The following is a 26,104-nucleotide window of genomic DNA, read 5'->3' as shown; positions in this document are numbered from 1 at the left end:
CTCCACTCCAGGGGAGGGAACATGTTGCTTGTCTGTCTTCTCTCATTGTTGCTATAACCGGTCTGAAATGCAAGCCTTGCCCAAATTCTGGGGGCCCATCTGTGGCATTCTGGCCCACAGACAAGCCAACCCAGCCCAGGAAAGAGGACAGAGAAGCTGGCCCCTTTTTCCTGATGGAATGTTGACCCCTCCCATAGGAAGGACACTATGGCTGCCACCCACCCCCAGTAGAGTTCTGCCAAGGGGAGGGGCTAAGAAATGGCCTTCTGGAGGAGATGTTGGCCAAGATTCACAGTGGGAATTCACGGACTGAGCTGCAGAAAAGGGAGGACAGCACCACTGGTCGCTATCCTGGAAAAGCTGGGACACCACAGTGGTCAGTGCCTCCCACTGGCCCCAAGGTGTTCAATGCACACTACCCATTGAGGAGGACCATGAGTCCTGCCCCAGGGACCAGAATTTATAACAACAGGTCCCTGATAATGGAAATAGAGAAATGAATAATGGTTCAAAAACAAGCTGTGTGTTCTCAGTTGGAGGCCAAACCCTCAGGGTGGGGCCAGGATCCCCTGGACAGGAGGGGTCCAGGCCCACATCCTCACCCACCATGCTGGGCTCTTTCCCCTTTGCCCAGCCACCCCATCTGGTTTGGCAGCTCCCAGCAGCATGAGCCCCTTTGGGCTGCCTCCATCCCCAGCCCACACTCAGACGCGGGAAGCCCACTCCCACACCCCACACTGCATGGGTTCCCCCTCAGTGACAAGGCCTGGGGAAGAATGCAGTGACAGCCAGGCTAGGTCCCAGCACATGCTCATCACACATGGCACTGAACACCAGGTAACTACTCTCACTACCGCATCTTTGCTTCCTGGCAAAGGTTCCAGGTAGATGAACATGGCCTCGTGTTGGTGTCGGAATATGTGCAGATGGTCATTCAGCTGGATATTTGGTTTCACTAAATGGGATGGCGGACTCCATATTTCCCATAAACTCAGTGTCAGGACCTCTCAAGAGGCCAGAGAACACAGGCTTCCTCTTCTTCCTTGGTGTGTAGAGTGCGGGATTGCACTGAGAGGTACCCGGGGAACATCTCCACACACCTGCCTGAGCCCCAGCCCTCAGGATGAGCAGACACTCAGGCACTGCCTAATCACTTTCTCAAAGGAGCTGGCAGAGGAAGGGTGTCCTCTGTCCCATGGGGGGACTGCTGTGCCGAGGGAGAGAGGGAGGGAGGAAAGAGGGAGTGAGGGACCAGTCAAGGAATGCAGCGGGAAGGCTCAAGTTCTGGCTGAGGCTAATAAAAACTCATACTTCCAAAGACACGCAGGCAGAACCATAAGTCAGGGTGTGTTCCATCGAGGCCCAGTGGGGCGGGCCTTTGTCAGAGCAGCTGGAAGTTCTCCGAGCCGGGCAGGTTGTCTTCAGCACCTCGGAGAGCGCCCCATGCCGACCCGTCCGCACCGCGGGACAGCGTACCGGACCAGCCCGGCCACCGGCCACCGCAAGGGACTGGCAGGCGTAGGACTGGGCCCTCTCTGGGCAGGAGGTGGGAAGGGGGGAGGCAGCTGCTGTCAGCTGCCTCCTAGGGCTGGCTGTCCTCCATGGGGCTTCTGACATGTGCCCCTGATGAGTGATGACAGCTCAACTCCTTTGTGGGGAGCAGGAGCCTCTCGGGGCCAGGCACGGCAAGTAGCCTCTAACGGAGTGTTTAAAAGCCTAGAGCCCCCAAATGGGAGCAGATCAGCTGCCCTTAGGAGTGGAGTGTGGATGCAGGGGAAGTGCCCCTGTGCACCCTAGGGCTGCACCCCAGTGAGGGGCAACTCCACTGGGAGGCAGGGGTCCTGGCCCTCCACCCCAGGCCCACACCTGCCTCCTTGGATGATGCTGGCTTTCCACCCCATGGGCCGAGGGAGGTGACACTCAGAGGTTGTGGCTGAGCACAGAGGTTTCCTCCCTGTTCTGCTGCTGTGGTTTCCATGACCTGCATCTGTCACAGCAGGACCATTAAGGTGCCAACCTTCACGTTTTCTGAACCCCAACAGTGACATCCACATGTGGCTTGGCCACCTCCAGGCCGTGTGCCCAGAGACCTGGGAACAAGGTCGCCTGCTGCCTCCCTCAGCGGATTTGAGGTGAGCCTCTCCCTTCCCCCTCAGGACCCCATCGATGCTCCACGTGCATGAGTCCAGGTGGGGGAGGGGAGCACTGCTTTCCAGTCCTGCGCTGGGCCAAAGGCAGCTGCTCAGCCCAGAGAGGTTTAGTTCAGGGGAGCAGCCCGCAGGGACATTGGTCCAGGGGTCTGGGGCCTCCACCTGGAATCGCCTTCCCTCCCTTGTTCACCTCAGAAAGAAATCAGCTCAAATGGCACGTCTCTCCCAGAAAGGAAGGAATTGTGTCGTGCACATACCCGTGTCCACGGTGAGCTTCCCGAAGCCTCCTCCCTCCCTCCCGCGGGGGCTGCCAGCCGTTGCAGGCAATCGTCCTGTGGTCAGGACCCCACCTCTCCCACTGCAGGATGCACGTCTTACTTCCCAACCTCTAAAAAACTCTCCCCTGGGAAATCCCTTAATGACTCCCCAGGAAGGAAGAAGTGTGCAGATCCCTTGGGGGCACGGCACCGTGCCCCAACCTGCTGCTCCTGTGGAAAACTTCCATTCTGCTGTTTCTCCCACGCGGCCCACCCCAGGAGGCCTAGGTGTGTCTGGGTTTCAGGAAAGCAGATGGTTTCGTTGGGGCAGGAAACAGGTCCCAGATCCTGGGAGCTGGGCACATGCCTCCCGTCCTGGCCATGGCAGACCACTCACATGGGCCCAGGATGGGGCAGGACAGGGGGAGGGAAGAGGGGAGCTGGGCTGCCTCAGTGAATGCCTCTTCTTAGTGTCTCTTTGTGTAGGGTTTGCCCAGCCCACCTGTTGACGCTGGCGCCACCTCCCCTCTGCATGGGGTAGAGCTGGGATGGCAGAGTGAGTTTGCAAGCAGGCAGGGAGTGGGGAGGAAGATGCAGAACAGGCCCAGGCTCCATCTGCATTTGCCTCACGGCCACTGGCTCCACACACTTGGCCAGCTCACGTGGTCCCCGGCCAACGGCTCCCAGTGGGTCAAGGGTGCTGATGGGTGCTTCACCAGCAGCTGGTGGGGTCCCTCTCCGCCGTCCTGCCCACCTGAAGAGTCAGGCCAGTTTGTTCAAGGAATGAGTGGCTGAAGGGGTGGATGTCAGGGCAGCACCTGGCACTGGAGAGTCGGTATGAGTGTGGAGCAGCCTGGCCCTCCAGCAGGCTGCAGGGTCTTTCTAGACTGGAGCTCTAGGGCCGGGAGATAGCCCAGGGTCCCCTGCTGTCCCGGCAGCCATGCTCCCCCACATCTATCTCATCTGGGGCCCATTGTTCCTGTGCTGGAGGCCCTTGCTGCCTCCTGCCCAGAGTGGCAGTCCTCTACCCGGCAGCCCCAGGTGTCCCCTCGTCCCACCACTGTTGGTCACCAGTGGCCATTCCCTGAATGACCCTCCCTCCCTAGTGCCACAGGGAGGGAGGGTTCTCTGCCTGGGCCTCCCATAGGCCCTCCGCCCCCAACACAGCCTTGGAGTGCATCATGAAACTTAGCTGCTGGGCAGGTAACTCTGTCCCTCGTGTGTGTGGCGGTGCCACACGGTAGTCCTGGGCTTACTGGCCTGGGCAGGGCAGCTTCGCTGACCCAGAACGAGCATGCTGGTGCCAGCAGGTGTGCCCCTGAGAGAGGGACCAGCACAGCATGTCCTTCTTGCTCTCGGACTGTCTGACAGGGCAGTGGAACTCAGGCAAGTGGACAGACTGCCCACCCCAAGCACGAGGAGAGTGTCTTCCCACTGCCTCCGCGTGTGGCCCCACTCCCCATGCCCTGACCCCCACCCTGCAGCTCTGCAGGCTCCTCTGGGAGGAAAAAGCCTAAGTCCTGTTCATTTACATCTTAAACAAGCTCAGGAAACCCTAAACCCCACACTTCTTGGTCCTTCTTTGCCCCCAAGGTCATGGTATCATTGGGTCAAAGCCATTCTGTACCCAAAGGACATCTAGGGCTCTGCTGACCCAAAAGCAGGACAAAGGAAGCTTCCATCTGCACCAAAACAGAAAGGCCTCGGCCTGGGCAGTACCAGACAAATGAGCTAGAGAAGAAGTTCCGCAACCTTGGGAACAGGAGCCCATCAAGTGTGAGGCTTTATCCAAAGAGCGTTTAGCGTTACCCACCAGAGTAAAGGCATTTCATCACGAGCGTCCTTGACGCTGGAGCAGCCTTCCATTCAGTTACGGTAGCAGAGCTGCACTCTGGGAAGCGGCCGGTCCGGCCCCTGCGCCCAGTGCTCGGAGGCCGGTGTGGCTCATCACGTGCCTCCCCCCGGAGGGCAGTTTCTGCACAGCTGTGACCGAGAGGCTGGGAGAGCTTCGGGGATCGGGGGGCTCCTGGGCCCAGCCAGGGTCCAGGCTGGCATCCCTCTCCTGGAGAAGCAAGCCGCTTAGCAGCAGGAGAAAACCGGCCCCCAGGACAGACTTGTGCTCCAGGGCCCGTGACGTCCGAGTCTGAGAAAGGCTGTGCCCAGAGACTGCCCGGCCGGCCGCCTTGGGGACAGCAGAAGGCAGCACATGTGTGCAGTCCATCTCTGGAGGGTGATGGCCTCCTTCCCTTTCCCCTGGGGCTCCACCTCTCTGCAGCCCAGAACTAGGCCTGCGGGAGCAAAACCACTTCTACCTGGTGAGCAACTATTCCCCCGAAATATGTTACTAGGAGAGGGAGGGAAGTGAAAGGCAGACTCGGTCTCAGGCCTCCGTCAGAGGGGTGCACAGCGGGGCATGTGTGCATCAGCAGGGCGGCTGGCAGCTGGGGGAACCCACCCCCACCCTGACCCTGGGGACACACCATGCAGATCACCCGCTCCCAGCCAGGAAGAGAAGCCATTAGAAGCGGAGGACCGGAGCCGGGAAGTGGCCATGCGTGTCGGGCAGAGAAGGGCTCCTCCCAGGGAGCAGCAGCTGTGCCTGTGCCCCACTTGCCCACAGGACAGGAACCCCTCAGCGCGCGACCATGTGGGTTAACACATGGCCAGTGCCCACCTCCTAGAAGTCCAGTGGGTGTGCAGGCCGCGCTCCCCTCCAGGCCCGGGGAAACCCCGAAACAGCGCGCGAAGGGTACACAGACAGGTTACCGGCGCTGCTGGGCTGGGAGAGGCGTGGCCACCGCCTTTGCCTGCGACACCGCGGAAACGTACAGCGCAGGGTTCGGCTCAACACCCCAATCTGCCCTGTTCCCCGGCGGCCTCCCCGTTGGCGGTGTCCCACGAGCTCCCTCTCCCCGTCAGCACTCTCCTCGGAAGACAACTACCGTTTGGGACTTTTACCAACCACGACAAACAGAACCCACGATACACGATAGCTTCTAAAATTATTTCAGTTCTGACAGTTTGGAGAAGAATTAATGCTTTGGCAGAAGCTCTAAAGACTTCCCATCTTGAAGCCAGCACCACCTCCACCGACCCTGGACAGCGGGAAAGTCAGTCAGGCCCCCAGGGACACCCACAGAGGCCAGGCAGTGTCGCCTCCCAGAGAATGAGCCAAGCGTGGGGGGGAAGCGGCTGGCGCTCCGGGCCTGCTCAGGATGTCTGCATCCTTGCAGCAAAGTGCCCGGGGGAGGAAGACACGGCAGCTGAGAGCAAGCACCCCGAAAGTCGCCATCTTCCCGCCAGCTGGGGTTGCCCCAGCCCCGCCGCCCAGTGTGTGGCTGCAGGGACCTCTGACCCTCTGTGGGGCTGCTGCTGCTGAGGCTGCAGAATGACGGCGTCTTCCTCGAGGTCTGAGGCCCCTCCCTCGGCACGCGTGACCCCCCAGGTGGGCGCCGGCCCCATCTCTGCTCAACCACATTTGCTCTGCTGCAGAGGGTCCGTGTCCGCCGTGGAATCCTGGCCCGTGCCGGCCAGGATGCCAAGTGCATGGGCCACAGCTAAGGACAGTTGGCTGGCTCCAGCAGCAGGTGCCTGGGGGCTCGGTGCCGCATCCGGGGCGCTGCAGGCACAGCGGTTGCACACCAGGCAGGAGAAGCCGAGTCTGAGCCGAAACTCTGCCCAGAGCTGGCCGAGGAGGCGGCAGACCACGTGCCTTCCCCAAGACGCTGCTGCGGGTGAGAAGGAGCCCAGCCCCCAGCCACGGCCATCGTCCCCGAGCGCTCCCGGCTGCTACGGCCGCCTTCGAGTCAAGGATGTTTGGAGGCTCTGCCAAGCCTGACCATGACATCCGGTCCACCCTGAAAACCAGGTCAGGGTGGGACACCCCAACATTGACGCTGCTTAGAGCCGGGACCCCAGTGAGGGAGGAAAGACCCGGAACAGTGAGACATCAGGGGCCTGCGTACAGATGGGGCTCATCCTCTGAGAGGACGAGGTCCCCTCCCGTGTGGCCCTTCCCTGGTCCCCAGCCTACCTGTGCCAGATGCTGCTGGCCTCCCTCCGGGCCTGACCCACCCTCTCTGGCCTCCTTGAAGGGAAGGGCAGCTCTGCACCAGAGAGAAGCGGAGCACAGGGCCGGCAGCCAGTGTGGCCTCCACTCCTCTGTTGCCGTGCTCCCTCTCGAGAGCAGGTTGGGGCTGGGCTGCACCCCTGCAGCCCTGAGGAGGAGCAGGAAAGTCAGGCAGGCCCCCAGGAACATCAACCCCTGGTGCCACCAGCTGCCACACTGACCCAGTGCAGCTGCTCAGCTCCAGAGGAGGGCCCACACTGAGGTGAGGAGACACCAGACCCCAGACGGTCTGCACACACTTGCACACATGTGCAGAACAGAACACAGGTGTGTTTGCACACACTCTCACGCCGGCGACCGCTCGGGGCCAGGGCAGAGTGTGCCCCGGACAACACACACTTGGGCACGCGTGTGTGCACACTACGGGCTCATACACACACACACACACACAGCCGAGCACATGTGTGAGCACACACAACACACACAGGGCAGATGACGGTCAGACATCTGGGGTGCAGACCCTCTCCTCTGGCAGAGCCCCTCTTTCTGAAGCAGGTTTGGGGGCATCCTCCGAACCATTGTCCCCTGGCCTGGACCAGTGCTGGGTTTGCAAGTCTCAGTAAAGCTTCATGAACTCTTCCTCCCCAAACCTGCCCGCAGCCAAAGCTGGAGCCTCTCAGCCCCACACTCGCCCCTCGGAAGCCGGTTTCCCTGAGCACGGCCTTCCTTCCTGCAGTGTCTCCTCCCTTCTCCGATGAGTCCCCGGTGCCCGGAAGCAGGTGGCAGGGATAGTCTGTCTCCCTTGCCGTCAGGATGTCAGACCCACTGCCCCCAACCACGGCAGGACTGAGTCCAGCCTGGACCCACAGGCCAGAGGCCAGACTCCTTATGTTCCCCAGGGAACACCAGCGTGAGCCTGGGCCACGCCTGGCTGGGTCTCAGCGGCCACGGGGGGCGACGCAGGACCCCGGCCCAGGGCTGGGAATGCCCCGCAGACTCTTGTCCTCCAATTCTGCCAGAGACAAATGTCCTGACAGGCCGAGGGCCACATGGGCCATCAAAGGGCACAGAAGGGCTAAGAGCTGTCACTCCCATGCCGCTCTCGGCAGGGCTCTGGCCTCTGGACTTTGGGGGGGTGTCTATGGAGACCCCAAGACCCACAAATGTAGGACCTGCTTCCAGGGAGGCCCCCCTGCCCCAAGTGGCTGGCCTGTCACTGCCCCCTGCTGGCCATGCTGGCCCAGCACACTCCTAGCCCTGGAGGCAGAGGGAGGGGACCACGGGAGAACACGGCCCAGTGTCAGCTCCAGTCAGCATCATGGAGCCAGTTGCCGTGGCAACGGGAGGGCGGGGGTGGAGGGGCTGAGTCCTTCTGGAAAGCAGGAATGTGCGTCCTCCTTCCCTGGAGCCAAATTCTTCCCGCTCTGCCTCCCCCTGCCAAACCCATGTGACCAGCCAGGTCGGGAAGGGGGCCAGGCCCTGCTGTCCTGGGGGCCCCCACCTCAGGGCCCTGGCACCCTGAGCACCAGGAGGCCGGTTCTGCCTGGGGGGTCATCAGCAGGGGGAACTCTCCCTCTTCTTTGTAGCGGGCCCCTGATGTCCTCACAGGGCATCCCGGACAGACAGACCCATCCAGGCAGACTGTAGGATGCCAGAGCTGTCACTGGGGGCAGTCATGGGGGCGGTCACTGGGGGTGGTCACTGGGCTCCTGCCTGGGTTACAGAGGAATCAGGGAGCTCAGCCAAGGGTAGAGGCTGGGTAGGCCTGACGTGAGCAGGGACCCCAAGGCCTCAGGCCCCACCAGGTCCACCGGCCCTCCCCTGAGGCTGCTGTGCACACACCCATCAGCAAGTTAGCCGCCCAGCAGCGGGAGCTGGCTGTAGCGCCATCATTGGAAGCCGGGACCCCAGCCCGCCGGCCCTGTTGGCATGCAGCTCCGTTGGCAGGGGGTGCACCCAGCATGCCCGGGACCAGGCTGCAGCCTCAGCGGGTGGCGCTGGCTATCCTACCCACCCTACGGCCCGTGAGGGGTGGGCATCCGGGAGGACCGAGGAAGCCCTGACCTCGGTTGCCACCCAGCAAGAGGCTGGGGGTCCCAGACGTTGCTTCAGCAGGAGATGACTCCCTGTTCTCCAGTATTACTTTACGTAAGCGGACAGGAGTCGCTGGTTCTGAACGCAGCCGTCCGTTGGTGTGACTGAGTGTGCCGTGCTCTGTGCCAGAGTAGGGAGGGCTGCTGGTCTCCACAGGAGTCACGGTACAGACTGACAGAGGGTATAACCGTAGCCATTTGCATATGCAGATATGTCTAATTATTCAACTCGCAATTAAAGGCTTGTGTGTCAGCAAATGAGACTAATTAGATACATTTATCTATGATAATCAGCTTTTTACAAACAAAATAGAATCCCCTTCACTTTGCAGGGATGTGGGACGTGGGGAGGGGTGCTTGGGGGTGGCGCCTGGGGGGAGGGGCTGCGGCAGTCCCCGCCCCTCTGGACTGGCTTGGCAGACCCGCCTGGGGAAGAGCAGAGCCAGGAGGATGGGGCCGTGTCCCGGGCAGAGTCTGTGCCCACTGGCCAGAGGCCCTGCTGAGGAGGAGGAGAAGAGGGAGGGCTCCGGGCCAGAGAAGGTCCAGGAGGTAGTCCAGAGACATGCAGCCCCAGAGACTGGATAGAAAGTGCAGCTGTGCTTCTGATGAGGACAAGAGAGTCTGTAGGGTCACCGGGAGCAACCGGGATCCCGGGATCTGGAGCCTCGGGCGGGCTGGTGTTGCAAACCTGGGCTCTCCAGGTCATGACATCCGTCTGGAGCTCAGGGCATGGTCCCTTTCAAGAGATCAGTAAGACTGACCCTCAACAAGCCCCGCCCCTTGGGCAGGGGCACCATACAGCAAGCCGGCCCGCCAGCATGGTGATGGGGCTTGAAAGTGAGCGCGGCTGGCCCTCCCATGATCACAGCCACCACACCCCACCCCCCACCGCCTGGCTCGTTGGGTGAGGCCACCGTAGGCACGTTCCACACCATCTGCCTGTGGCAGTGACCCGCTGGCAATGCCCACACCGCTCAGCAGTGTCCCCGTCCCACCGTCCCTCTGTGCCACCTGGGACAGCCCAGTGCTGCTCAGAGTGTGCCCAACTACCGGGGACAGCTGTGTTTACAGGTGCGATTAGGGTGAGACTCTCAGGAGGAGATTGTCCTGGATTCGGGCTCTAGGTCCGGTGGCGCCTGTCCTTCCGGGACGAAGGAAGGGGGACACAGGAAACAGGCACAGACAGAGACCTGGGTGCGTGTCCACAAGCCATGTGTGTCAGCAGCACCAGAAGCGGCAGAGGCACCTGGAACAGACCCCCAGGGCCCGGGCAGGAGCCGGCGTGGCCACAGCGACTTCTGACTTCTGGGGTCCAGAGCTGACAGACCAAATCTCTGTTGTTGCAAACCACCCAGTCGAAAGGGCTTTATCGGAGGGGCCCTAACCTTCTCCCATCCTGCTTTGGGGTTGACTTCTGAGGGAGCCCAGCCCAAGACGGTTGTGGAGCTTTTTCAGCTAAATGAATAAATTGATATCAATACTTCTTTTAGCCTTTGGCCTGAGCAGAAATATCTGTAAAATCATGGGTTTGATATACTAGTTTAATATTTCTCAACACACACAGAATAAAACCTTTGTTGGTTTTATTGATATTTATTGGTATCGAAATTTTCCTGGGCACCTGAAATCACCTCTGGGCCACATCCCAGCAGAACTGGCACCTTTCTTCTCAGCAGGCAGGGAGGGGTCCCGGCATCAGTGGACCCACTAGAGAATCCCTTTCAACAGTGGGTTTCTCTAAAGAATCCAAAACACAGGGGCGCCTGGGTGGCTCAGTGGGTTAAAGCTTCTGCCTTCAGCTCAGGTCATGATCTCAGGGTCCTGGGATCGAGCCCTACATTGGGCTCTCTGCTCAGCAGGGAGCCTGCTTCTCCCTCTCTCTCCTGCCTCTCTGCCTGCTTGTGATCTCTGTCAAATAAATAAATAAAATCTTAAAAAAAAAAAAAGAATCCAAAACACAGCTAATTCCTAAAAGAGCATTTTTATACAACTTTGTAGGACTTGACACGCTGTTCAAGCCAGAGGATATGGGGGTCACTGCAACGTGGATCAACGGAGAAGGCAGACTAGGGCGCGGCTACAGCCACACGGGGAAAGACAAGGCTGTCAAGGCCAAGACAGTGCCAGTCCCAGAAGTGACCCTCTGAGCAAATGGGGCAGCTGTAAATGGGGCAGGGCTCCCCCAAACGCCCCCAACCTGGCCTAGAGGCAGGTGGGGGTGGGAGGCGTGGCTGGAGAAGCAGGGGACTTGCACTTCAGGGACCCAGCAAAGCACCCCAAAGGCTGCCATGTCTGGGTGGTGGTCCGTGCCTGCTGGGGGGAGGGCCTTGTGGTGGGGAGCATGGACCGCCATGCTGGGGTGCAGCTGGCATTGTTCTGGCTGGGGAGCCCCAGCCTGACACTCATGGAGAGTGCCCCCATGCTTCAGGCAGCAAGGGCAGTCTGAGATGGGGGTGCAAATTCCCCCATGGAAAGGCAGCCCCCAGCCCTCCTTGCCAGGGCCTCTGTTCAAGTCTGTCTTCCTACCCTGGGTCACTCTGGGGATGCTGGAACCCACGAGCCCAGGAAAGCTGCCCTGGGAGCCCGCATCCAGGGGTGTGGACAGCCGGGGAGCTGGGGCTCCGCATGGGCCTGTCAGGCCACGGCGTCCAGCAGGAGTGGGCCATCGCCACCTGCAGGGACCCGGAGCATGGAGAGGAAATGCCTTTCCTGCCAGACTCCTCTTCACAGTCATCCATTTGGGGCAATTAAAGCCTTTATTTGGAAGACATAGCACCCAATTTCCTCAGCGGAGCAGCTTTTCAAGCAGCGTATTATTATCTTGAGTTGTGAGAGCAAGTTGTCCCTCAGAATCACCCTGCAGGCATCCTGAAGGCTGGTCGGCCTCCCCTCTGTCCTCGGGGGGATGAAGGACAGAGCCGGGGCAGGGAGCAGAGTGGTTCACAGGTGGACACGCAGAGAGGCGGGCCTCAGCACCAGAGCCCGTGCACCGGGTCGGCCCCCCGCCGCCCTGTGTCTGCAGAACGCCCGGGCTCAGAGCGGGGCCGAGGCTGTGTCAGATGGGCTGCTGCCTCTGCGGGCCCCAGAGTTGACGGAAATCTAATCAGGCAGTCTGGCACCAAATGTCCTCATTTCCCCAGCGCTCAAGGGACGTGAGTGTCTCTTTGCTGTCGTGCCTCCCAGTCCCACCTGGCCTGTGCCTTCTGCTCTTTTCACCGGCTGAGCTGCAGCTGCATGGTAGATAAGGCCCATCGGAGACCCTGACTGTTCCCAGAACCTCTATGTGCATGCAGCCCCGGTCGTGAAAGTCACTTAAAATATCCCCGACGTGTTCCCGGTGTGGGCATGAGGGCAGACAGAGTCCGGGCCTCCGCATGCGGCCGTGGCTATTGGGGTCCGGGCACCAGAAGGGAGCCGTGCCAGAGGACGCCCTGCTGGGACCTGGGCCCCCACGAGGTGCTACAGCAGGACCTGGGGGGTGCAGGGGTCTGAGAGAGCGCCCGGCAGTGTCTGCTGGGAGGGTCAAGGTCAGTGTGGATTTGCATCCCTGGCAAGGGCACTCCTGGCTGGGACAGAGGGTCAGCATCTACCCTGCCCTGGATGGACTCCCTGGAAGGCGTGAGGACAGGGCAGGCCCCCAGCTACTTGACCCCGGACCTGTTCCTGCCAACCCGAGTGCCTGGTGTCCTTGAGGATGCCTCCACTCCAGCTAGCATTTCTGTGCCTGGCACAGAGATCCGGTGGGCGGGTGGGAACATGTGGGTGAGGTTTCTAGCCCCGGTGCCTATGCAGGCCCCACACTCTGGTCACCAGGCTGGGGAACACCGCTGGGCCAGGAGGTCTGTGCAGAGGACAGCACCGGCCGTCAGCGCACCTCGCAGCCTGGGCAGGTGCGGAGCCTCCCCTCGAAGGTCAGGCCCACCATGTGCAAAGGCCTCCAAAGCCTGGAGGCCTCTGGTCCCACCAATGACCACTCAGGTTTCACAACCGCCACGGAAGCGCAGGAGCCTTGGGTCCCCTGTGCATGGGGATCCCCGTTGTAGGATGGGCACCACCATGATCCCTGCTCCCACCCGTGGGTCTGCTCCCCAGACTCTTGTCTGTCAGGGGCTGGAGTTGAGGCACCGGTGCCCACATGAGTTCCCTGAGTGTAACTGCCAGTGGAAGGCCTGGTTTGCTGGCTTCCTGTCCCTTCAAACTGATTACTGCCCCCCACCACAGGTAGGCCACGTGTGTCATTTTCCTCCAGTTTCTGGAGGCTGCCCTCTTCTGTGGGGAGTCCCTCTCAGCCAGGGGTGGTGGAACATATGGGTAAGTACCCCGGGCAGAGAGTTCTGGAAGCTGCTCTGTGTGCGTCTCAAAGGGTCCTGGCAAACCCGGACCCCACGGCCCCACTGACCTCACTGACCATCACACCCACATTTTCCTGTTTCTTGACTCCTCCCCAGTCTGCTCCCAGAGGAGCCACCACACACAAGCCCTTGCCCAGGGCCCAGCTCAGGTGCCAGTCCCAGCACACGTCTCTGGGGACAAACACCCCCGGGCCGGAGGGGAGATGCTGCCTCTCTGGAGAGCAGGGGGAGGACAGGACAATTGCAGATGAGGCCTCTAGTCCCACCAACTCCAGGACCACCACGCGAGTCTAGATGGCAGGGTCCAGCCATCCCCCAGAGCTGAGGCTGGCCCTGTGCCGGCTTCCAGGAGGAGGCCTGTGTGTGGCATCCTGATGAGGGTGTCTCTGCTGCCCGTGGCCTTGGGCTGGCTGGACAGTCCACACCAACAGCACAGCAGCCCGGATCTTCCCTGACGGCCGCACTCTGTGTGCGCTCACACGCGGCTGCTGACAGAGGTCAGCGCTGCCCACGTGGTGGGAGGGCTCCTGGAGGCACATGGGGGAGAAGGAGGAAGGGCAGGGAGAGAGCAACTCATTCAGCAGAGGGTGAAGATGAAATGGGGTTTGACAATGAACTTTACAAATGAAATTGGAATCAAATTCTGGAGTCCTGACAAGAACTTCCGTTTAGAGAGACCTCATCCTAAACACTGCTCCTGGAAAGCAGGGTCCGTGCAATCTTGGAGCAGCATCTGCCCGGCTGAGCCCTGGTGGCCGAGTGTGGTCACAGCTGGGTGGGGGGAGGCTGCCCACATGCAGCCCCAGGGAGCTGGGGCCGCCTGCCCACTGCCAGGCCCCTGGGACCCCTCATGTGCCCACACATCTCGAGCACGGTTTCTCCCCAGGACCCCCTTGCAATCACCTGAGCTAATATGTTACCCCTAAATAAGTTAATTATATTATTACTTTCTGACACTGCAATCACAGATTTTTATGTTTTGATGCTAAATTCGGTAGAAGTTTAAATTAGGGTAATTAAATAATTAGGTTTAAGATGACAAGCTAGCAAACAGCTTCCCTCTCCCTGACATGCCCAGTCAGCATTGCCTGCCTGGAAAATGCCAGAAGGAGAGCCTCTGCCACACCAAAGAGCCTGCACCACAAAATGACTTGTCCCAGTGTCCCCAGCCCTGGCCTGCCGGCCTTCCCCCTGGGTCGAGCGTCCCTGGAATCACTCATCAGCTTGAGCTCTTGTCTGGGGATGGGTCCTGGCATGCTCATGCTCAGCAGGAAAAAGCAGGGCTGGACTCTGCTGCTGGGGGGTAGTGGGCTTGCTGGTGTTTACGGCGGACAGGCCTCCCCAGATCTGTCCGTGTGGCAAAGCGAGCGCATCAGCCCGCACAGTGGCTCAGAGCTCAATGCACTGAAAGAGCAGCTCGGGCATGGGACACCTTCCCCTCATCCCTCCTCCTCACCCTCTCGTCCCCCCAGAATGCAGTGGTTCTGAGCTCCAAGTCACAGAGGTACATGACGATGGTTCTGGAGTCCGGGGCTCTCTGAGGAGTGCTCAGTTTCTAGGTTAATGTGGCACAAAGAAACATTTAGGGTCTGAGTGTTCAAGAAAGTGGTCTTTACAGAGCATGTGCACCACCTGTGGCCTCATTTCTCTCCAGGTGAATTCCCTGTCCAGGCCGGATGTCCGCAAGAAAAGGCAGAGAGGCTTTGAGCTTGACGCTCTCCCTTTCATTTCTAGACCTGTGTCCCCATATACGCTCACAGTGGCCCCGCCTGCAGGGGTGGGCGCTGCGCTGGGAGGCCTGGGGGGACACTACAGCTGAGGTTTGCTTTCAGTGGGTGCTGCTTGCTTAGCTGTGTGCACCCCTACCTCAGATGGGTCCTGCCCGCGCAGGGGGAGGCCAGAGCCAGCCGCTCCCGTTTGGGACGGCGACAGGTGCCTCGTTTTGTGGCGAGACGCCGGCAGCACTGCGGACAGCGCCGGCAGCACCGCGGACAGCGCCGCGAGCCGCCAGGTGCCCTCCTGAGCTCTTTCCAACCCGCGTCCCGGCTGAGGGCTGAGTGCGAGGGCGCTGTAACGGGCTCCAGAGGCGGGAGCTGACTCTGGATCAGGAGGAGTCGCCCTCATTTCTGGTGCCATTTGGTCTCTGGGCTCCCACAGCAAGTGGGAGTTCCCCCACCACACAGAGTCAGCACTGGATGTCCGGCTGGATGGGCTTTGTGAGCAGGGACCTGCCCCAGATCCTGACCGTGGTCTGCCTCTGCCCTCGGGGTGGGGGAGGCTGCCCCACTATTCACTAAACGCAGTGAAGTGTCCCTTCCTCCCCACCCCCCACCACAGTACAGACAGTTCAGGAGGAAGTGACCCAAGGCCCAGGGCTGATGAGCCCTTTGCTGGCAGCACAGCTGACCAACCCCAGAAGACAGCTCCCCAAAGGCAAGCTTCTCCCCATCTGCGAGGACCAGGCCAAGAGCTCACCTGAGCCTTCAGACATCAGGCTCACAAGTCACCAAAAGCGAGGATAACACAGCCCCCGGGTGTGCTGTGTGGGGCTTGGCAGAAGCCCCTGCCTCATTTCTTAGTGACCCCTCAACCTGAGACCGCCCTCCTTGCCTCTTTCCTCTCTCCCTCCCCCCTCCCTCACTCCCTCCGTCCCACCAGGAAAATCCACGAGGAAAGAAAGGAGGCGGAACTGGAGAAGCCCAGGAGAAGGAGGAAATCCCTCCCCAGTAAAGCTCAGATGACCAAGAGCTCTTAATCCATCCCCAGTGGAAGCCACAAGTGCCCCCTTCAACATGAGAGGAACAGGTGAGGGCTGGGGGCAAGTCACATTGATTCCAGTGATGGGTGTGCCACCTTCCAGGGGACCGGGGGACTCAGCAGATCTCCTGCTCCAGGACCAGCCTGGGCTAATCTGTCAGCTCAGGAGAGGCTGCTGGGGGCTGGGGTTCAGAGAGCCATGGGAGGAGAAGAGGATGCACCATGGCTTCCATCCTGACCTTTCCCACTGTGTCTTCATCCTCTTCTGGGTATCTGGCCCTCCCACCATGGAGGGCAGCACAGAGCCCCCACGCAGCTGAGGTGGACTCTGGGGTAAGCGCTACTGTTTGTGGTCCCTTTGAAGTCATGAACACAAAGGCAGAGGTGTGGATGGATGGGGGGAGGACACCCGTGTGACCCCTCCCAGGTCCAGAGTGAACAAGAATGAGCGAGAGGGACAGCCCTCCAGGAGGAGCAGCCACCTGGCTGGGGCAATCACTGCTATGGGGTCTGGATAGGACTTTCCACTTGTCCATGGGAGAAGCCACGGGCCAGGACGGGAAACAGCCCCAGCTCCACAGCCCTGCATCCCGCTGCTTCTCCCCCGACGCAGGATAGGCTGACACCTCAGTGGGTGCGGGTCCAGTGAGCCACCATGTGTGGAAGGCGTGTGCTGCTCACGGTGAGCCGAGACCTCACACGAGGTCCCACTGGAGAGTACACAATGTCTTTCAGCCCTGAGGGGACTCAGTCTTGGGCTGGGGCCTGTCGTCCTTCTCCCAGCGTCTCTGCTTTGTTTCTTTGCTCTCATCTCTAACCGTGAAGCTCTACTCAAACTAAAAGAGGCTCAAAATCATGGTGGACAGACTCGCATGAATTCCAGTACTTTTACCCCAAACCTTACCCCCACATCCCTTGTTTTCAGATTTCCCTCTGGGGGTGTGTTTATGACCTCCTGAGTTGACCCGAGTTTGCTGTGTCCACACACCGGCCTGTCATAGATGGCGCGTGACGGCCTTTGGGGTCTGAATGGAGGTCATCTACACCCCGAGCCCGCGCGAGGGACCACCCATGCCCAGAGCGCCCCAGCCGCAGGACAAATGTCACCTGGCCAGCCTCCCTGTTCCCCCCGGGGCCATGGGGGTTGGGAGGAAAGCATTCCACCTTCCTTCCTGCCGGTGACCAAATTCAAAAGTATAATTTAAAAACTACATTTGCACTTTCCACCCCACTGCCTACAATGATTGTGCCGTGATTATTAAACCCGTCATAAATAATAATGTGACATTTTCTGATGGGGTATCAGATTAAGTAGCTGATCTGTGCAGCCTGAGACTGGACAGCCAAGATTGCTGAAGACAGGACAGTTCCACGGGGCCCCCAGCCCCCTGCCAGCCCCCAGGGACCAGGAGTCAAGGCCCTCAATTAAGTCTACATAGATGGGGGCACCTGGGTGGCTCAGTCGTTAAGCCTCTGCCTTCGGCTCAGGTCATGATCTCAGGTCCTGGGATCCAGCCCTGCGTCAGGCTCCCTGCTCAGCGGGAAACCTGCTTCTCCCTCTCCCACTCCCCCTGCTGGTGTCCGCTCTCTCGCTGTGGCTCTCTCTGTCAAATAAATAAATAAAATTTTAAATAATAATAATAATAAAATAAAACAAATCTATGCAGATGCAGCATCTCCAGTCCCAGGGTGGGAGCGAGGGAGCGTCCTGGGCTGTGTCTTTTACAGGAGCCTGAAGCCTCTCCACACAGGGCTGTGACCCCATCTGCCTGAGTCCGAGAGCTTGGTGCGGCCTGTCTGTCGCCTGAGGTCTGAGCCTGCTGCTCCGTTTCCCAGCCCAAGGCCACTGTCCAGCCACGACCTGACCCCCGGCTCCCGCCTCCATCGTTGCTAGCCAGACCACAGCCTCCCCGCCCGCAGCCCCGGCAGTGGGTTCCTCAGTGGGGCGTCACTTCCTTGGAGAAGAGGGGAGCGGGCACGCCTGAGCAGAATTCCTCACGCTTGTCGGGAGGGACCGGCCCTCAAGACACCCAAGAACACTCCAGAGTCCACGCGGCCTGACGGCACTCTCCCTACCCCATGCCGCCGGCTTGGCAGGGAGGTGGTGAGGCTGAGTCGAGTGCAATGGGGGCTGCTCCTGTCCCCAGGGAGACCCTTGCCACAGACCCCGGACATTGTCAGCACAGATCGACGCCAGCCCACCTGGACACCAGAACGACGGCAGGGCCAGAGGGAAGGGCTTGGGGAGGGGCTGGAGGCAAAGCCCCGGCTACAGGAGCTTGCGCTGGGCTGTCCTGTGCAGGGGGGCCAGGACACAGGAGGGAGCACGCCCGAAGAGCGGCTCAGGGCAAGCTGCTCCTTCCTCCGGCGGCCTTCCCTCTCCACGGGTCAGGTGTCCTTACGCGCCATTTAACGCAGTTCTGAGTAAAGCAAAGTTAAAATTCCAAGGGATTAGCGTGAATTTTACTTTTATCCTCGTGTTATACAATCCCAGCTCTGAAAGCAAATTAAAAGCCTTAACTTCCAGGCAGAACAACAACATCACATGGGCACCCTTCCTGGCACCGACGCGCCCGTGGCTATGTCCTCCTGTGGGAACACCACACCAGCCCCCCGGCTTTGTCTCACTTCCTGACTTGCGGACAGTGCCCCCACCAGAGTCCCCCTCCCACGGGCAGCACAGGACGAGGCAGGAAAGGAGCCGGGGTCTCCTGTCCCTCACCGGGTTCAGCTGATGCCCCTGCGGCCCGTGGGGCTGACACGGGAAGCAGCAGGGACACGAGCCAAGGGACAGTTGGTACCACTCTGCGACCTCGTCTCTGCCTCTACTGCAAGATCTGGTTCAAAGGGACATGTGACTCCTGCCGCTCTCCCTGACTGGACACACTCAGTCTGGTCCCCTGGGGCCCCCAAATTCCGTGTCCAGGGCCTCCTAAACGCTCTCTGTGAATGCAAGAAACAACGCAGGAGAGAGAGAGCACAGGCGGCTTTTCCTCTGCTCACACTTGCTCCATCGGCCCCTCTAAATGTCACGTGTGAAGCATAAGTTCAAACATAAAATGATTAAGAATTTCAAGAGGCTACAGCACAGCGTTAAACCAAGCAGCCCCTCTGAGGGTGGCTCCTGTGCCTGCCCAGCTTACAGCTCGTGAGACTGGCCTGGGTGCCCCAAAAGCCTGATGTCACCCCACACTGGGGGAGGAGTCAGGACCTAGAGACTGGACCCACTCACACCCAGAGTCCAGCAATGCAGGAAGGTGAGGCCCCAGGACGTGAGGAACCACTACACACGCACACACACGTGCACACACGCTCACAGGTACAGGGACATGCACACGGGTGCACACGTGCACACATGTACATATGTGCACACACCTGCCCCAGGAGATGGCGCACATGGACATGCACACACGCACGTGCACGCGGGTGCAGGGACACGCACTGACACACACGTGTGGCTTCAGAGTCCCGTCACACTGCTCCTCTCTGTGGGTTAGCAGCTGCCTCACCTGGATCAACTTACAAATTTCCAATGTCCCCAAGAAGACACTGGGGTTCCTGCTCCCCAAACTCCTGCCAGGCTCGCTGAGTCCTCTCCCAGCCCATCTCCTCCCAAGTCCATATCCCAAAAGGATGACTCTGGGCTTTTCCACGAGGGTAGAGGGAAAGAGGCTGAACAGGAGAGCCCCACCCTGTGGACAAGTGAATGTTCCAGAGCCGCATCGACAGGCACCTTCGATGGAAATGAGGTTTCGTTTCTTCACCCCCAAAGGCAGCGTTGTGCTGGGCACCCCTGGCTCCTTTCCCTGGATGGAGATGGTGCCACACACCACAGGTGCCTCCCCAGGTCACGGCGTGAGCCCTGAAGCCCCCACCAGGGCCACACTGGGTCCCTCCTCCACACCAGCGTCCCCCTGCCCGCTCCTTGCAGATGGCCCCAGGAGCCACCAGAGGGGCTGGGAGGGGCCGCCAAGTCCTGCCTGCTGCCCTCAGCCTCCCCAGAGCTCACAGGGCCAGCCCTTCCTTACACACCCCAGCTGCCCCAGGAGACGGCAGGACTGCCCCCTTCATAAAGACAGAAGATCCCGCACATTCTTCCCGGCACCGGGCGCACTGGCGGCTCGCTCCTGGTCCAAGAAGGAGTCGGCCCGATCTGGGGGGACAAGGGGAAACAGGGTGGTGGACGCCAGGTGTCTTAGTAAGGGGACAGACAGAGCAGCTGCCTGAACCTCCCAGACGTGCTCAGACAACATCACGAGAGTCAGTCAGCAAGCGGTTACGCGTCATGAGCTCAGTCACACTGAGGAGAGCCTACACGACACATGGGAGCGGGCCGGTGGGCCCCGAACCTGAGGTCCCACGTTACAGGAGGTCACACAGCTCCGGGGCAGCCAAGCCTGCAGGAAACGCCGTCCGTAGACCGCACCCCTGGCTGGGGCTTCCCCGGCCCCAGGACCTGTGAGCAGGTCAGGAATGACAGCCTGGACTCCCACTCTGGGCCAGGGCCCCCTCCATCCGCCACGCAGTCCCCAAACCTCCAGGAGGCCCATGGCATGTGCCTGGCTTTCCATACGATTCTGGGCCAGCCCAGCCTGTCCCCGGCCTCTGTACTGGGCAGCCTGTGGTTTCGCCTAAAAGGATGAAGAAAACGAGGCGTGCAAAGGCAGGCCACACTCTCTTTGGGGGAAAGCCCGCACCTAATTGAGGACGGAGCTATTTATTTTCTTCCCTCACTGGCCCAGACCATGAAATATTTATCTCTCCTTATGGAGCGTCTGTGCTCAAACCGCCTCAGACCAGCTCCCTGTGGGACCAAAGAGAGAATTGTTAGTCGATAACCTCAAACAAGGGAGCAGAGACACAAGCCATGGCTCCCACAGAACTGGGCAAGGGGGAGCATCTGTGGGAGGCTTGCTGGCCCCGTGCAACCCCGCATCCCCAGCCATGGCCGGCCCTGCTCACAAGCAGCTCAGGGTCATTGTCCTTGGGGTGCTGTGTGCAGTGGAGGTGGGAACGGAGGCGGGGGTGGGGGTGGGGGGCTAACCTCGTCCTGCAGACCCTGGTCCAGCCAGCTGTCGCCACTGGGGTGCGCAGGGGGGCCGGGGAGCAGAGCAGGCAGGCTCATGTGGGGTTGGGGTCCGCACAACCAGAGGCCTGGGGGGTTGGAAGCATGTGGAGCCCTCACCGGAAATGAGTGAGATCACCCCAAGTAGAGACGAACTGTGTCTCTGCGTGGGGCTCTGCCCGGTGTTCCCCTGTGCTCATAAGCGGGGTAGCTGCTTCCCCTGAACCTGCTTCTCCAGTATTCTGAGAGTCAAGCAGAAAGGGGCGCCTGGGTGGCTCAGGGGGTTTTGTGTTCAACTCCTGGGTTCAGCTCTGGTCTGATCTCAGGGTTCCCACATCAAGTTCTGTGCTCAACAGGGAGTCTATCGGGGAGTCTTTCTCCCCCTCCCCCACGTGTCTCCCCTCCCCCACGCTCATGCATGCGCACTCCCTCTCTCTCTGAAAGAAATAAATAAAACCTTTTAAAGCAATGTAGGAGCATCCCACTCCCTGAAACGGCCCCTTCCTTGGAGTGCACACGGCAGGTTAGGGATGCGTGTGTTCTCCGGACTGGGGGTGGGGGCTCTTGTCATCTCTCCTGCCACCTTTCACGCGGCTGAAGGTCTCACGTCACACCTCTGTCAGGGTGGGGGCCTAGCCCGGGCCGACCCCACCCACACTCCCACTACCCTAGATGAGGCTGGAAGGAGCCAGCTCGGGCCGGGCCAGCCCTGCCAGGCCCCTGCGTCTGCAGGTGTCCCCACACCCACAGCTGGCAGGTGTCTGAGACCCCTGGAAAAGGGGGTGTCCCATCAAGAGACCCCATGCTCCAGACTAGGCTAGTGGAGGGCCCTGCAATTTTTCCAGAGTGCTGGGAGGAGGGAAGACTGCCCAGACCACTCCCCACATAGGACTTCATCACAAGGAGCAGGGAAGGGAGGAGAACAGGGGTTACTGCCGAGAAGCTTCCCGCTTTAATTTCATGCCACATTAGGGCGCTCTGGCGGGCAGAGCCCCCGGAGAGTGGGTGTGCGCGCCGCTCCCCCAGGAGGCCGCACCCTATTCAACAGCGTTGGATCAGCTCCATCTCTCCCCGAGGCCAGGCCCGCAACCGAACGGGGCCCTCCTGCTCTTTGTTCCTCTCTCTCCAGAGGGAAGGGCGTGAGCCCCCGCACACAGCCGCCCGCTCTGAGATCAGGAAAACCAAAGGAACGTGGCTCTCCCCCCACAGAGATGACCCTCAGCCATAAAGGGAAACACAGAAGAGGCGAGTCAGCCGGCTTCCCAGGCAGCCGCCCGAGAAACCAGATGTGAATAAGCTGCCGCCCTGGAGAGAGAGGCGGGGCTGGCCCGGAGTTCACCGTCTTGGCCTGCCTAACGTCAGTTGCCTGGTTTGGGGTGAAAATACGGAGTCGGGCCGTGGGGCTCCACTTACACGAAAGGCCCAAAGCGGCCGAGCCAGGACAAGAGGCGGATCCGTGGGGGCCCGGGGCGGCTGTCCGCTGGCGGTGAGGGCATGTCCGGAACCGGACCGGTGCTGTAGGGCCACCCGTAAACGCACTGGACGTGGACAAACCGCACACGTCCGAACGGTCGAACGCACAGCTCGTGAGCTGCTTCCGGAACACGGCCCACGAGAGGAGCCACGCAGGCAGGAGGAGGGTGAGGACACCCCAGACTCCCTGAGAGGAACCGTCCCTCCATCCTCCGAGCTCCGCCTGGGACGAAGCCATGGGGTCATGCTGCACGGGCGCTGAGGAGGGTCCGACAGAGCCCCTCCAGGACAACTCCTCCACGCCCCTTTGGGACCAGGCCCGTGGGTCCTTCCTTGTACCGTCAGTCCCGCAGGAAGCCTCCACCGGGCCTCCTGGGCAGGGGGCTGGGCGGTCACTCCCCGCTACGCCACCTCGTGCCCAGAAGGCTGAATGGCTTACAGCTCCGCGGTCCCTGTCAGGGACTGAGTCATCATGTTTGAACAAAGGGCCCCGGAATTTTATTTTGTACTGGGCCCGGCAAACTCTGAGCTGGTCTTGCCTCTGTGGGGGCAGACAAAGGCCGCCCTCTCTCCCGGCTTTCTGGGGGGCCTGGAGGTGGAACACAGTGGGCTCCTGGCCCCGCCAGCCTCCAACATGAGTCAGCTGCCAGGATGGCCAGTCTGGGGACTGGACAGGTCAAGTCCAGCTACTCTACAGGAGACGACCCCAAATTTCCTGGCCCCTGCCCGCCAGGCCCCACCCCCTTCTGCCTCCAGCCGTCTTCGGAGCCCCAGCAACACCCTGCAAGGGCCACACGGGCAGGGCATGGGGAACGGTGTGAGCAAGGTGAAGGAAAGAGCCCTAGGGGATTACGAGTTATGAGCGATGGGGACGGCGCACGTGGGGGACGGGTGAGGGGACGAAGGGACTGCACAGGCAGCGGGAATGCAGATGAGAAGCTCCGCGGAGCGTGGGGGCAGCAGGGTAACCCTGGCAGCGAGGGGACCCGTCTCCACCCCATCGCGGGGCAGGCATCGCCCTCATACATGGGATCGTGTCCCCAAAACTCACCTGCTGAAGCCCTGCGCCCAGGCCCTCAGAATGCGAGCTCATCGGGAACGCAGGTCCTTGCAGAGGGAGTCAGGCCAGTGTGGTCGCACTGCCCCAGTGGCCGTCCTGGCAGGAAGGGGACTTGGGACACACGGTGCCCGGGGAGGAGGCCAGGTGACGATGCAGGCCCAGAACGGATGAAGCTTCCTGGAGGTGAGGCAGAGACAGCAGAGGACAGTGTCATCCTCCCTCGGAGGAGCCAGGAGACGATCCGCCCCCTGGTCCAGCCCTGGGCCACTCTGACCCCCCGCCAGGGCCCTCTGTGCTGACAGTTCACGCCCGGGTCCCCCAGCCCTGCATCCAGTGTCAGCAGCCCCAGCAAGAGCCAGATTGAGTGACCACAGCGTCACAGCCTGCCTGAGGACAGGGTGCAGGGCGGCCATCGGTCTCCCTCGAGGCCGGCCCCTCTGCACACACGCTCTCAGCTAGCGGGTCTCCGCTCCCGGCCCTGCTGGGAAGCTGATGCCATGACTGGGCTCTCCCTGCTCGCCGGGCCCTCTCAGCCCTGCCTGGCACTCTTGAGGCCCTGGGTTCACTCGGGAACATTCCTTCCAGAGTCACGGGGCAGTGTTGTGAGCGCACTGTGACAAAGGCAGAGAACGTTTTCTCTTGTGCTCCGAACCGACAGCTTCGGAGGGAGGCCAGAGTCCCAGCAAGGAGTGCTCACTCAGGGAGGAGGGGCAGGAGGGGGAAGGAAGAGGGGGAGGAGGGGGAGGAGGAGGGAAGGGAAGGGAGGAGAAGGAGGGAAGGAGGAGGAAGAGACAGAGGAGGAGGGTAAGGAGGAGGAGAGGGAGGAGGAAGAGGGGGAGGGGACGGAGGAGACAGGTTTTGCTAAGAGCCCGGGGAGTCTGCTCTGCAGGCAGGTGTCCGGTCCTGCTCTGAGGGGCTGAGATTGCGGGGCGCAGGCAGGGCTGCCAGCATCAGGGTGAGGCCACTCCTCCAGGCCCCAAGAATGTGAGGATGTGAGGTTTGGTAGCAAACACGGGGTCTGGGGGCACCTAGGAAACTCACACTCTCCCCAACATGGACTGCTTTCGTGGCCAAAATATTTCAGTTGGTTACCCCAGCGTTTATTCATCGAAAAACACAAAAATCTCTCCAAGGCCACTTTGTGTTGTGCTGATCCTCAGTGGGAAAGAGAACTTGGGGGTGCATGAGTGCATGCCAAATACCACCCCTTAAGCAGCCCATCCCCTCCACTCCACAGCCCAACCTGAGAACCCATGGGCTCCCCCTCTCCCAGCACAGAAACTGCTGCAAAACAAGGGAACTCGGAAAGGAAACCGGACCCAGCTGGGGACCTTCCCGGCGACATCCACTGACAGCAGGGAGCTCACGTGCCCTCCAGGAGAGACCCCTCTTTTGCCTGCCCCAGGGGTCCCTGCCCAGGTGACAGGGATACAGCCACCATAGAAGTCACTGCCACTCCAGGCAGGAGTCCCTCCCCAGGGGGAAATCGGTGCACGAGAGCCAGGCCACACACCCGCACAGAGGGCCTGCCAGCCGATGGCACCTCAGTGACACTGTGGCCAGCGCTGGCCAGTGACCCAGCAGCAGGGTGCCTGAGAGCCACGGCCCAGGGGTCAGCATCCGCACGGCAAGGGACCGCGCAGGGACATGCACGCATATGTTATGTGCACGTGGCCTGGCAGCGTTTCCGGCCCACTAGCATCTCCATGCTGAGCCACCTGATTTTCACGTCGTTCTGGAGTCTCACCTTACCCGGAAATTGTGACAGGACACTGATCTCCCACGGGTTTCCAAAGTCTCCCACTTGGCCTAACCTGGAAAACTTGCACGGAGGCGGCTGTAACCGTCCCTGCCCACCAGGTGGCGCCACCGCAGGGAGCCGCTCCCACCGCCCGGAGGCCTCCAAGGGCTGCACCGGGCTGGTCCAGGGTCACTGGCCTCATCTCCTGCTGCAGGGCTCCCTGGACAGGGACAGTCACTGCTGCTCTCTGCGGGAAGCTTCGCATCCAGTGCACAGCCCGCGTCTTCTCCCTTGCCGCTGCCCTTCCCACAGAGCAAGCAGGACGTGTGTTGACAGTAAAAACGTTTGTCTGGTTGGCACTGTCCCTTTCACTAGGATGGACCCAGGGAAGGGGGAGGGACGAGGAGCATGGGGAAGGGAGGCTGGTGGCCCCCGGTATCAATGTGGGCCAGTCCCCAGCAAGATAGCAGCCCTCTGCTCAAATAGGGTGCCGCCCATTGCCACCTCCTCCAGGAAGCCTTCCTGGGATTAGCCCAGCAAAGTGATGCTCCAATCTCCCCCAGCCCAGCCCTGGGCCAGGGCCTGCCACCTTCTAGACTGGGTGGAAGGGCCTGCATGAAGGAGAGGAGGGGGACCCACAGATGGAGATCAACCTAGGTTGGGGAGTTCTAGGGACCAGCCCTCACGGGGGGCCTCAGCACAGGCCCAGGAGCTGGAGCACCCTGAAGTGGGCCTCGTGTGCGTGAGGTGGGTGTCCAGCTCTCAAGTTGGTGTGGGGGGTCAGCCAACCGAACCACAAGGACCAAGAGTTGGGAATGACACTCATGACGGAATCACCAGACCAAGAGAAGCAGGTGCTGGAAGGGAAACGAAGTGTCTGCTTCCCGCTGGGGAAGCGAAGCTGGGGAGAGGTCCGCAGCTCCTGACTCTCCCGGGCTTGCCTGCCCAAGAGCAAAGTCAGCACGGAGCACAGCAAAGCTGAAAGGCGGGGGTGGGGGGGGCAGTGAGCCCTCAGGCCATCGTCTGGACATCTAGATCCAGCAGTGCCTGAAGCCATCCTGGGCTCACGTAACTGCAAACTCAGAGG

This window comes from Lutra lutra, chromosome 9 (assembly GCF_902655055.1).
Source record: "Lutra lutra chromosome 9, mLutLut1.2, whole genome shotgun sequence".
Lineage (NCBI taxonomy): Eukaryota > Metazoa > Chordata > Mammalia > Carnivora > Mustelidae > Lutra > Lutra lutra.
Note: the sequence above shows the minus strand (reverse complement) of the source record.